Raw genomic sequence first — 9,341 nt, 5'->3', positions numbered from 1 at the left:
TCTTTTTTTTTTTGCCAGACTTCCCTTTTGCCACGCAGTGCTCGGACCTGCTCCTGTTAAGTAGCTGCTTAGCAGCAGCTCCTTGCTTGTATGGTCCAGTGGATTTACAGCAACCTCTCTTGGAAGATAATTTGGGCAAGAGTGATTATTTGGTATGAATAATTCCTCCAGCATGCTAGGCACATGACATCTAAATCACAACTAAATTGCAGGGATGAGCAGCATAGTGGTGGCTCCTTAGCAAACTTAAGTGGTGGCATTTAGAGGATTCAGCCCTGGACTTGGATTTCTCTGGGATCCTGTCCTGCAGCTGACCGACAAAAACACGATGAAACATTTAAACCAGCACAGAGAATACAACTACCTGTAAGTAATTCATAAAACACTGCTCTGATGGCAAGAGCAAGGGCTGATGAAGCCGTGTGCCAGTCCGAATCCATACCTCTTCCCTGGAAAACGTTGTCTACCAAGCCCATCCCTGACAGACAGATGAGTTCGGTGGTCTATTAGTGCAACCTCTTAAAATTTCAGGCAGGGACTTTGTTCCATGCAAGAAGGGGGAGAGGAGGGACTCGTCCTCGCGGAAAGACAAATCCCCCACCTCAGCGCACCGACAGCCGCTCTTTGCTCCGCAAATCCCCTTTGATGCGGAGCTGTCTCTTGGCTCTGTCTCTAATTATCTGCGCTGCCAGCTGGGACGCGGCGGTGTCAGCGCTCTGCTCGCTGAGCGGGCTCAGATTAAAGACGCCGACGGCGCAGAACGAGAGAAAATTCACACCTCTGTCTTTCGCGCCACAGACAGCTCCATCAGCTCTTCAGACACCATCCAAAGGCATTGTTTGGCTTAATGAACGCACCCGGAGGTAGCGGCTGCATCTGGGGCTGCTGCACAAACGCGCTCTCCCTTCCAGAGCATCCTCTCGGCGTTTTTCGCTCCAGACTCCGTGCCCCGACCTGACCCTGTGCTGCACCGGGAAAGCCTGAGGGCTTTAATAAGCAGAGGAATGCAGGAGCATCCGCTATGCCATGGGATGTCCCCTGCCCGCATGGAACAGGTGACACCAGGCACAAGGGAACAACTCCAGAAGCTGGGATGTGTCCGTGTGCCTCCCCCCGGTACTTATGGGCTGTGACCCAACAAGTGCCAGCAGGACCCGTCTGCCCAGTGTCAGGAGAGGGCTGCACTTGAATAAGTCCTGTTAAGAACATCTCTACTCTTAATTCACTTTGCTCACTTTATATTAGTTTTATTCCTGCTGGGTTTAAAGCAGGCAGGGGCAGATGTAAACAGGCTTGTAATAAGCTGCTGAAATCGCGAAAGGGCTGCGTGACACGTGGCTTTGCATTTGATTCAAGTAGTTACAGTCATAATATCCATTAATTTTTGTAGTGCTCCTGGGGGCAAAAGTCTCTCCTGTTCATTAGAGACACCTGAATTTCTAAGGATCCCGATGTTCGGCACAGCCCTGCTTGGCACTCATGCTGTGAAAAAATCCCCTTGTTTACACAGCTGATGGCCTGGGGTGGGGACGGTCCTGGCACAGGGGCCACCTCCCCTGCGTTTTATTTAAGGCTCTGAAATGCTCCTGCTTCGAGATCCCAGAGCTCTGCTGAGAGGCGAAGGGTGGGCGGAATGCTTAAAAAAAAAGGAAAAAAAAAAGCCACATATATTCCAGGCAAAAATTTTCTCAGTATAAATGTTGAGGCAAAGCAGCGTCACAGATGACAGGTCTTCAAAGCCGAAGCACGAGCTGCGCTCGGGGAGGGAGGAAACCAGGCAGATCCCTCTGCCTTGATTAGCGAGGCTTTCCAGGCGCTGGCTCGCTCCCTTTCTGTCTCCGGGCTGCCTTTGAAACAACCCCTTTGACGGCTTCAGGCATTTCTTAGTTTAGCTGAGAATGAGCGAATATAAGAGAAGAAATCTGTAAGAATGACAGGGCCTGCGTGTGTCTTTTATATGCATTTCTGGAGCACAAAGACTGTTTTAATGAGCCGGCACATGGCTTTGTGTGACTCCTGTTTTTAGCAACTCTGCGGTGATGGAGCTACCTGAGAAGTTTCCCGGCTGTGGCCTTCATGGAAAATGCTCGGTTTTTTTGGGTTGGTTTTGTTTTCTATGGAAAACCAGGTCCTGACTGATGGAGGAGTGCAGGGGCAGGAGCATCTGCTGGTCCCAATGGCATGAGGTGTTGGGGGCTGAGCTTTCCTTACCCTTCTCCAGAGCAGCTCCTCCAGGCACTGCTGTGTCCCTCCCATGCCCACAGTGTTTGCTCTGTGCCCTGCAGTGGGTGCGATATCCCTCTGTTTTTAAGCATCACTCCTTTGCTTTGCAGGGAGAACTGGAAGCAGGTGTGGGTGCTTAGGCTGAGGTCAGAGGAGGACTGCATGGTACCAGCATCTCCATTCAGGTCCATGTGGCCTTTGTGGGTGTGGACAGACCCAAAAATATTAATTAAAAGCTTCTCTCTGTAATGTTCCAGGCAGCACAGCTGAGACATCCCTGCAATCTGCACTTTGGCAGCTGCTGGGAGAAAGAGCAGAGGGTTTCTCAGAAAGAGCAGAATCAGGGCTTGTCTTTGCAACCCTGCCATGGTTCCAAGTGGTAAATGAAGGACATATGATGGAGCAGCCACAGGCCCCAGGTTCACCAGAGGTACTGGGTATTTTATTCATTCAAAGGCATCAGAAAATGATGCAACCAAAACATGGTATGAGATCGTTTCTCTTTATTTTGACAAAGCTGAGAGAGTAACTCTGGTTCCTCATAATTATGCAAATAGCAGCATCTACATGGCATGTGACTGATTTTCTTCATACACAATTATTTCCTTAAAGAATACTTTTTACGACTGGATATTAGGAAAAATAAAGAATAATCAAAGAATGCTTTATGAAATCAATTTCTGAGGGGCCTTGGGCTCCTGTTGTTTTCCTGAAGATATTAAATTGGCTTGTGGGAAGTAGATCACACGTTTAGAAATGTGTGCTGGCTGGAGAAGTGACTTGCAGAGTTCTGCAGCACGTGCTGTGCTCCTGACTGCATGTCCCATGATGGAACCATGGCCAGTACCCATGTGCCAGGTCAGCATATGCAGCACTTAAAAAACTGGCACATTTGCCCCCTGGTAAAATCTCTGTCCCACTTGTAATCTGTGTCTCTCAGGATCTGGAGTACAGTGGTGGGTCCCAGTCCAGCTTCTCCTGAGGTCAGTGGTGAAACTTCTGATGGAAAAGGGAACTGGATCAGACCTTTCTCCCAACCTGACCTTTCCTCTGACCTCTGCATCCAAACCCCAGGGCTGCTTTTCTGGGGATTGGTGTCTGTGCATTGACACCTTCCTAGTGGGCAGACAGCAGGGATGGAGCATCTGGTGTCATTTGAGATGAATTCATTGCACCTAATTTTCCTCCTTCCCACCCTGCTGTGGCACATGAGCTTGCTCAGACTCTCCTGTGCTTGCAGCATCCAAACCCAGACTTGATCCATTTGTGGGGGAGTGTTGGAATTGAGGGCTGTGGGATGCCTGCCCCCTTCCTGCTGAGCCAGTCCCAGCCCAGCCACAATAACTGGGAAAAATGCCTTAGCAGCAGCAGGGTCCTGCACAGCAGTGTCTCGGGGTACAGCGCTGGGGGACGATTTGCAGCACTTTGGGAAGGATGGGGTGCGAGATGGGTGGGTGCAGCCTGGACAAGGGCAGCACTGAACCCCCTGCAGCTTCGAGAGCCTGAGAGAGCCCCAGGCTCCTGGGAGAAGCACAGCACAGGCATGCAGCACATGTTCTCCTTCTGTTCATTTTTTAGGGATTTTGTTCTGTTTTTCTTCAGGGCTGAGCAGCTCCCAGGCTCCAGTGAGCCCCAGTGACTGTGTGAGTTTGACCTAATTGGGGGTGTTAATTCTCTGATCTTCGAGCTTCTCTGACTGGAGTCTGAGGGAGGATGAACACACTTCCCTCAGCCCTTTTGTTCTTCCCATTACCTGGGCCACATGGTCCTCCACAGTCCCATGCTCCTCAGCACCCTCCTGGTCCCTGGCACAGGTTCAGCCATGCTGGAAGCCCTCCTGCACTCCCTCCCAGCTTCTGAGCTCACAGAGTCACAGGAGCAAACCCCATTCCTTGCCACAAATATATAAGCCATTTCTCTGGGTCTGCTCCTGCCTTCTCCCTCTCTGGTGCTTCCCAACCAGAGGAAGAGAGGAGACATTGAGAGTGGGCTGTGGACCAGGTCCACAAGCCCCCTCTCCTTTGCAGGTGCCTCATGGTGGTGTCAGGGGTCACTGCCTCGGGCAGGGGGCTCGGCTGGATGTTCACAGCTGCAAGTAGTTGGCAGACACTGAGCATTTCCAGCTGGCACAAGGACATGGGTTCTGCCAAGCATCCCCCACCTACTGCATACAGGTGTTTGAAATTACACAGGCAGAAATCAGTCAGTCTCCTGCTCAGGCCTATCTTAAACCAATTTAATTAAACACAGGTAAAGGAGGGAGCAGAAATTATGGCAATTCATCACCTTTTAGTCTCTGCAGGTGCTTGGCTGCAGCGGGGCACCACAATTCTAGCTGCTCTGCACTTTTCCTCCTGGGAGCGATTAACCCGCTCCCTTCTGGCGAGCGTAGCCCTCTACTCCTCTGGGAAGAGGTTTTAAGGATAATGAGTGAGAAGATGATTAAAAGCAGAAAAAAAAAAAGAAAAAGCCAAACCATTCTGATTCAGTTCCTGCCTTGCTCACAGGTTTCCTGCCTGACGCTGAGTGAATCACTTACCTCGGTGATTCACGCCAGCCCCTCGCTGCCAGGGGAACAGCGGCTCCTCCTCGATGGGTCCCTTTGGTTTCTCCCTCTGTGGATGATGCCGGGGACCAGAGAGGGGCAGATCCCCCGCGGAGCCCACTTTGTGCATCAGGGGTACCACACCACAAGCTGTAGTGTGGTTCCTACAGAGGGGCAAGGGCAGCTCGTGGGGCTTGGGCAGCCCTAAAGAGTGGTGCTGATGTGCTGTCCCATCTGTAAAGCAGGGATTGCCATGATTGCTCTGCTCAGATGCTCTGGGCAGAGTGTAACAACCCACAGAGCAGGTACAGGGCACAACATCCCAAGGCTGGGCTGCTGGGGGTAACTTCCATCCCGGCCACTACCAGCGACACATCAGCCTCCATCTGACAGCCTGAGGATTCATTACCCCAGTGTTTTCCAACACTGCAAAATGGATGCAGTTAAATTTTTGCAAAATCTGGGCTTCCTCTGACCTGGAGCTAACACTCCTTCTTGCAACTTGCAAGCAAGCAGTCGGCAGACATGGTCTGACGGGACAGTATCTCTTAATGATGCTCTAGATGGAAAGGGCTTCCTGAGGGGCCAGATGGACTCACTGGCAGAGTTTCTGGCTACCCACTCTCCACACACAGCAGAGTTAAACCTCAAGCTCCACACGAGTTATAGGTCAAGGCGCCATCGTTTGTACACAAGCTCTGATGATTTAAAGGAGGAAATGCTAAAATAGGAACAACTCCATTTTGGTCCTGTCAAAGCCTCTTCCCACCCATTGTGCAGAGATTATCAGCAGTGGCAAATCCATCAGCTAAAGTAGCTGTTTCTTCACATTTCTGCCTTGCCCATTAGGGTACTCCTACAGGCACAGCCACAGAGCCAGGCTCATCATCTTCCAAGGACTATACCACAGGTTGTGACACCAGTGCTCCCCGTGCCACAGATGGGACCCGAGTTTATTGCCTTTTCCCAGACCTGCTCATGTGTGTCCTGGTCTTACAGGTACCTGATACCCTGAGGAATGCAGCCTCTCTGATTTCACAGTGCACTGGGGGTCAGGACTTGTCCAGCTGGGAAGTGTTTTGCTTTCCTATAATCTTCTCCTTTTTACTTAAAACTAAATAACTAACTCAGGTCGATTTCCAAAACATACAAAAGCAAAATATTTCCATTCAAAAGCACCAAAAATATTTAGATTTTACCATTTTCTTCCCCCAGCCAAAGCTGTTTGCGGAGTTTGACCTGGTTTTGTGAGTTGCTTTAGTGAGCCCCAAAACTGCAGTTTTAGGACAAATCAGGGTTGGTTTTTCTGGAATCACTGAACTGTTTTTAGGTCTGGCAGCTTTTATTATAAAAGCTGATCTGACAAGCTTGGCCACAGTACGAAGTGATAAAGGTACGAAGTGATAAAAGCTTTCAAATACTGTAAGACACCTCAAAGGGTAATTAAAGTAATTATTTCCCATCATTATTAAACACTGGTGGAGGGAAAACCAGGTTAAGAATATATTCAACTCCTGCCTCCGTTATCAGATACTGCTCTGATTCTGATGGTAATTTTGCAGACCCTTTGCTGCAGTTCCTGCTTCCCCTGCTCCCAAGTCCAGGTGTGGACAGGAGTGAAAAGCCATGGGCTGGCTCTCCAGCCTGGAGTAGGTGTTCTCCAAGGGTTGCATCCCAGCAGGGTGGCAGAACTCCTGTGCTGGATGTTTGGATGAGACAGAGCGGGATGGGGAGGTCCTGCTGCCCAGCAGGGGGAGGGAGGCAAAGGAGGGATGGATCCCCAGCATTTCAGGAAGGAGTTTGTTTTTCACCCTGTTTTGAGTATATGACGACCCTTAGAGTCAAATTTAGCCCAAGCAATAACATTTCTGCTGTCCTGTGCGCTGTACAGAGCCTTGGGGTTACTCAGGCTCCTTATTCCCTCCAGGAAATCCAGCTCAGGATCTGGCCTCCATCCTTACCTCCCCTTAACTCCCAGCTGGGTTTTTGCCTCCTAATGCCTAAAGATATCTTTAAAATTCCCATCCTTACTGTTTCTCTAGGAGCATTCTTGAAACCTTCTATCTCCTGACATTTGAGTGATCTAAAACCCAACAGCTTTCCATAATGCTGCAGAAGTCTTTCAAGTCTTTCATAACACAGGTTGCCTCTGTGTGCAAAGTCACGCCGGCACAAAGAAAGTGCAGCAACATCCCACCGGAATAACTTAAAAGAAAATCTCCTTTGGGAAAAGAATTATTTTGAGGATCACATATGGGAGACACAGATTATGGCACCACGGGCGGCTCGGCTGTCTCGGCGGCATCTCCTCACGTCCCTTTTGATGCTCTCGCACCAGAAGAAGACAGGGAGAGACAAGGCAGGCTGTAAAACAGCTAAGGAGCTTGGAAATGGCTCAGCAGCGATATGGAAACCAGAAGCTCCAATGAATTGTGCAAACTCAGTCGAGGAGCACTTATTGTCCTGTTGCTTTGATGAGGAAGCTGTGCTTCATCAGCTGTAGCTGTTTATTATTTTGTTGATTAATCTGCAATTCTTCCTCACGCTTTTTGCATCTCCCAATAATCCCCTCCTGTTTTTTCACGCCTCCTCTTTTAACCTCAGTGAGGGAAATTAATCCTGGTTGCTCCTGTAGTTTGTGATCAGCTGGCTCTCCAACAAGTTTGCTCCCCCCACTCCCCAGAACACCTGTCATGGAGCAGCTCACCCTGCAAGGCATTTTCTGAGCTGGAAAATCCCTAATTCTGATGCTCTTTCCCTGTGACAACTTGTATTTCACCTGTTAATTTGTACACAGTCCCTGGTGTGCAGCCCCAAAGCCTCAGAAGTGTTTATTACTGTTTGTATTTGGTTTTGTTATGGTTTGTTTCTTGCAATATAAAGAAAGCTGCTGGAAGGAGAGAGGGCAATGCCAGAGCAACTATCTTAGAGTCTGTAGGCACCACCTAATACTTGTTTCCACTTCATTTTTACCAGAATATTACCTTTCATTAAAAGGCAGTAAAAGCATTAAAGCATTTTGCAAGGGAGGGAGAAGAGTTTATTGCTTTATTAGGCTAAGAGGCACATAATGGATCGCTACAGCTTTACTATCCATCTTAAGCACAAGTTTGGGAGGGTGTTAACCAGACTAGTCCTGCATGGAAAGAATGGGATTGGGGATGAGCACCTCTCAGCCAAAGCACCTGGATCTCTGAAAGTGGGATCACTTCCCTGTCAGCACTTTGGCAGTCTGCAAAATTTCTCACTTTGGATTTTCCTTCACATGTTGGATATAAAATCCTACTTAAAAATGTGCAGCAATGACGGAATAAAGTCTAAATGCTTCCTAAAGCTTCCACAAAGGTGAGGTGTGTGCAGGATTTGGACTGATGAGGGGGACAGGACAAGGTGCCGGTCCAGGGTACCCCAACAGGGGGTCAGTGCTGGGTTTGAGCTGCACAAGGGAGTTGTCTTCTATCACACTGTGCCCCTGTAAACCCCCTGAGCTGCTGCCCCCAGGGAGCACAGCTAGCCACAGAGCAGAGCTCATGGACACCTTTGGGATGCTCTGGGTGCACAGCCCTTGGGTGCCCCTTGCACACCCCTTTGCACATTTCTTTCATAGTGGCACAAGACCCACAGTGACCCATTCCGGTCAGGGGCGGCCCATGGACCTCCAGCTGGCTGCCCATGGCAAACCCAACATCCCCCCACACTCCACAAGAAAGAAATGGGATGTCTAAAGCAGATAATTCCCTTATTTTGGATCACCAGATTTCCACTAGCAACTAAATATCCTGGTGGTATTTTATTAGATCAGGTGCCAAGAACAGACAGCAAAACGCTTCTCATTACTGCTTTTTAGGCATTTTATGTACTTGTTTATTAGTTTAACTTTCTTAGAGGAAACCAAATCTTTGGGTCCTCTTGGATTTTGTTTTTTCTCCACCTCTGGGGGTCCAGTTCCTCCAGCCTGAGGTTGATTCCTGTGTGCTTTCATGCTGATGTACTTTTCCCTACATGGGAGATAAGCATTTATTCACGTTCGAGTTTGTGTGGAGTGGTAAAATATTAGAGTTAAATTTTTTATGACATTCCTAGGAGTGGTTATGGAGCAAACAAGATTACAGCAAGTACTACAGAAGCGCTTGCTTATGCAGGGAGGGGAAAAAATCAAACTCGGAGACTTGTTTGCAGAACTGCTGGAGAGCCCAGGGGATGGGTTTAGTTTTCCCTCTCTTTTTGTTTCTCTACCTCGCTGGTTTTACTGCAATCACAGTAACAACTCCCAGCAATTAGGGATGAGTGGATTTTGAGTGGATTTCTGGTTCTAACAGTGGGATGTGTTTACATTCCAGGGAAGGGAACACGGGCAGTGCTTGTCTCTATTGGCAAAGTGCCACCCAGGGTGATCCCGCTGGGAAGGGGTGTGTGAGAGGCTCCCCTGGGTGTGCTGCTGGTGCTGCCAGCACTGCCCTGGGCACCCTCCTCACTCCCACTGCTCCTTGGGATGTCCTTTGCATAGCCCTTGGGACACCCTTCAAACATCCCCCGGGGTGCCCTCACATCCCTTGGGACTTCTTTTGCACAG

The sequence above is a fragment of the Corapipo altera genome, unplaced genomic scaffold, assembly GCF_003945725.1.
Source record: "Corapipo altera isolate COAL_440 unplaced genomic scaffold, ASM394572v1 67, whole genome shotgun sequence".
Lineage (NCBI taxonomy): Eukaryota > Metazoa > Chordata > Aves > Passeriformes > Pipridae > Corapipo > Corapipo altera.
Note: the sequence above shows the minus strand (reverse complement) of the source record.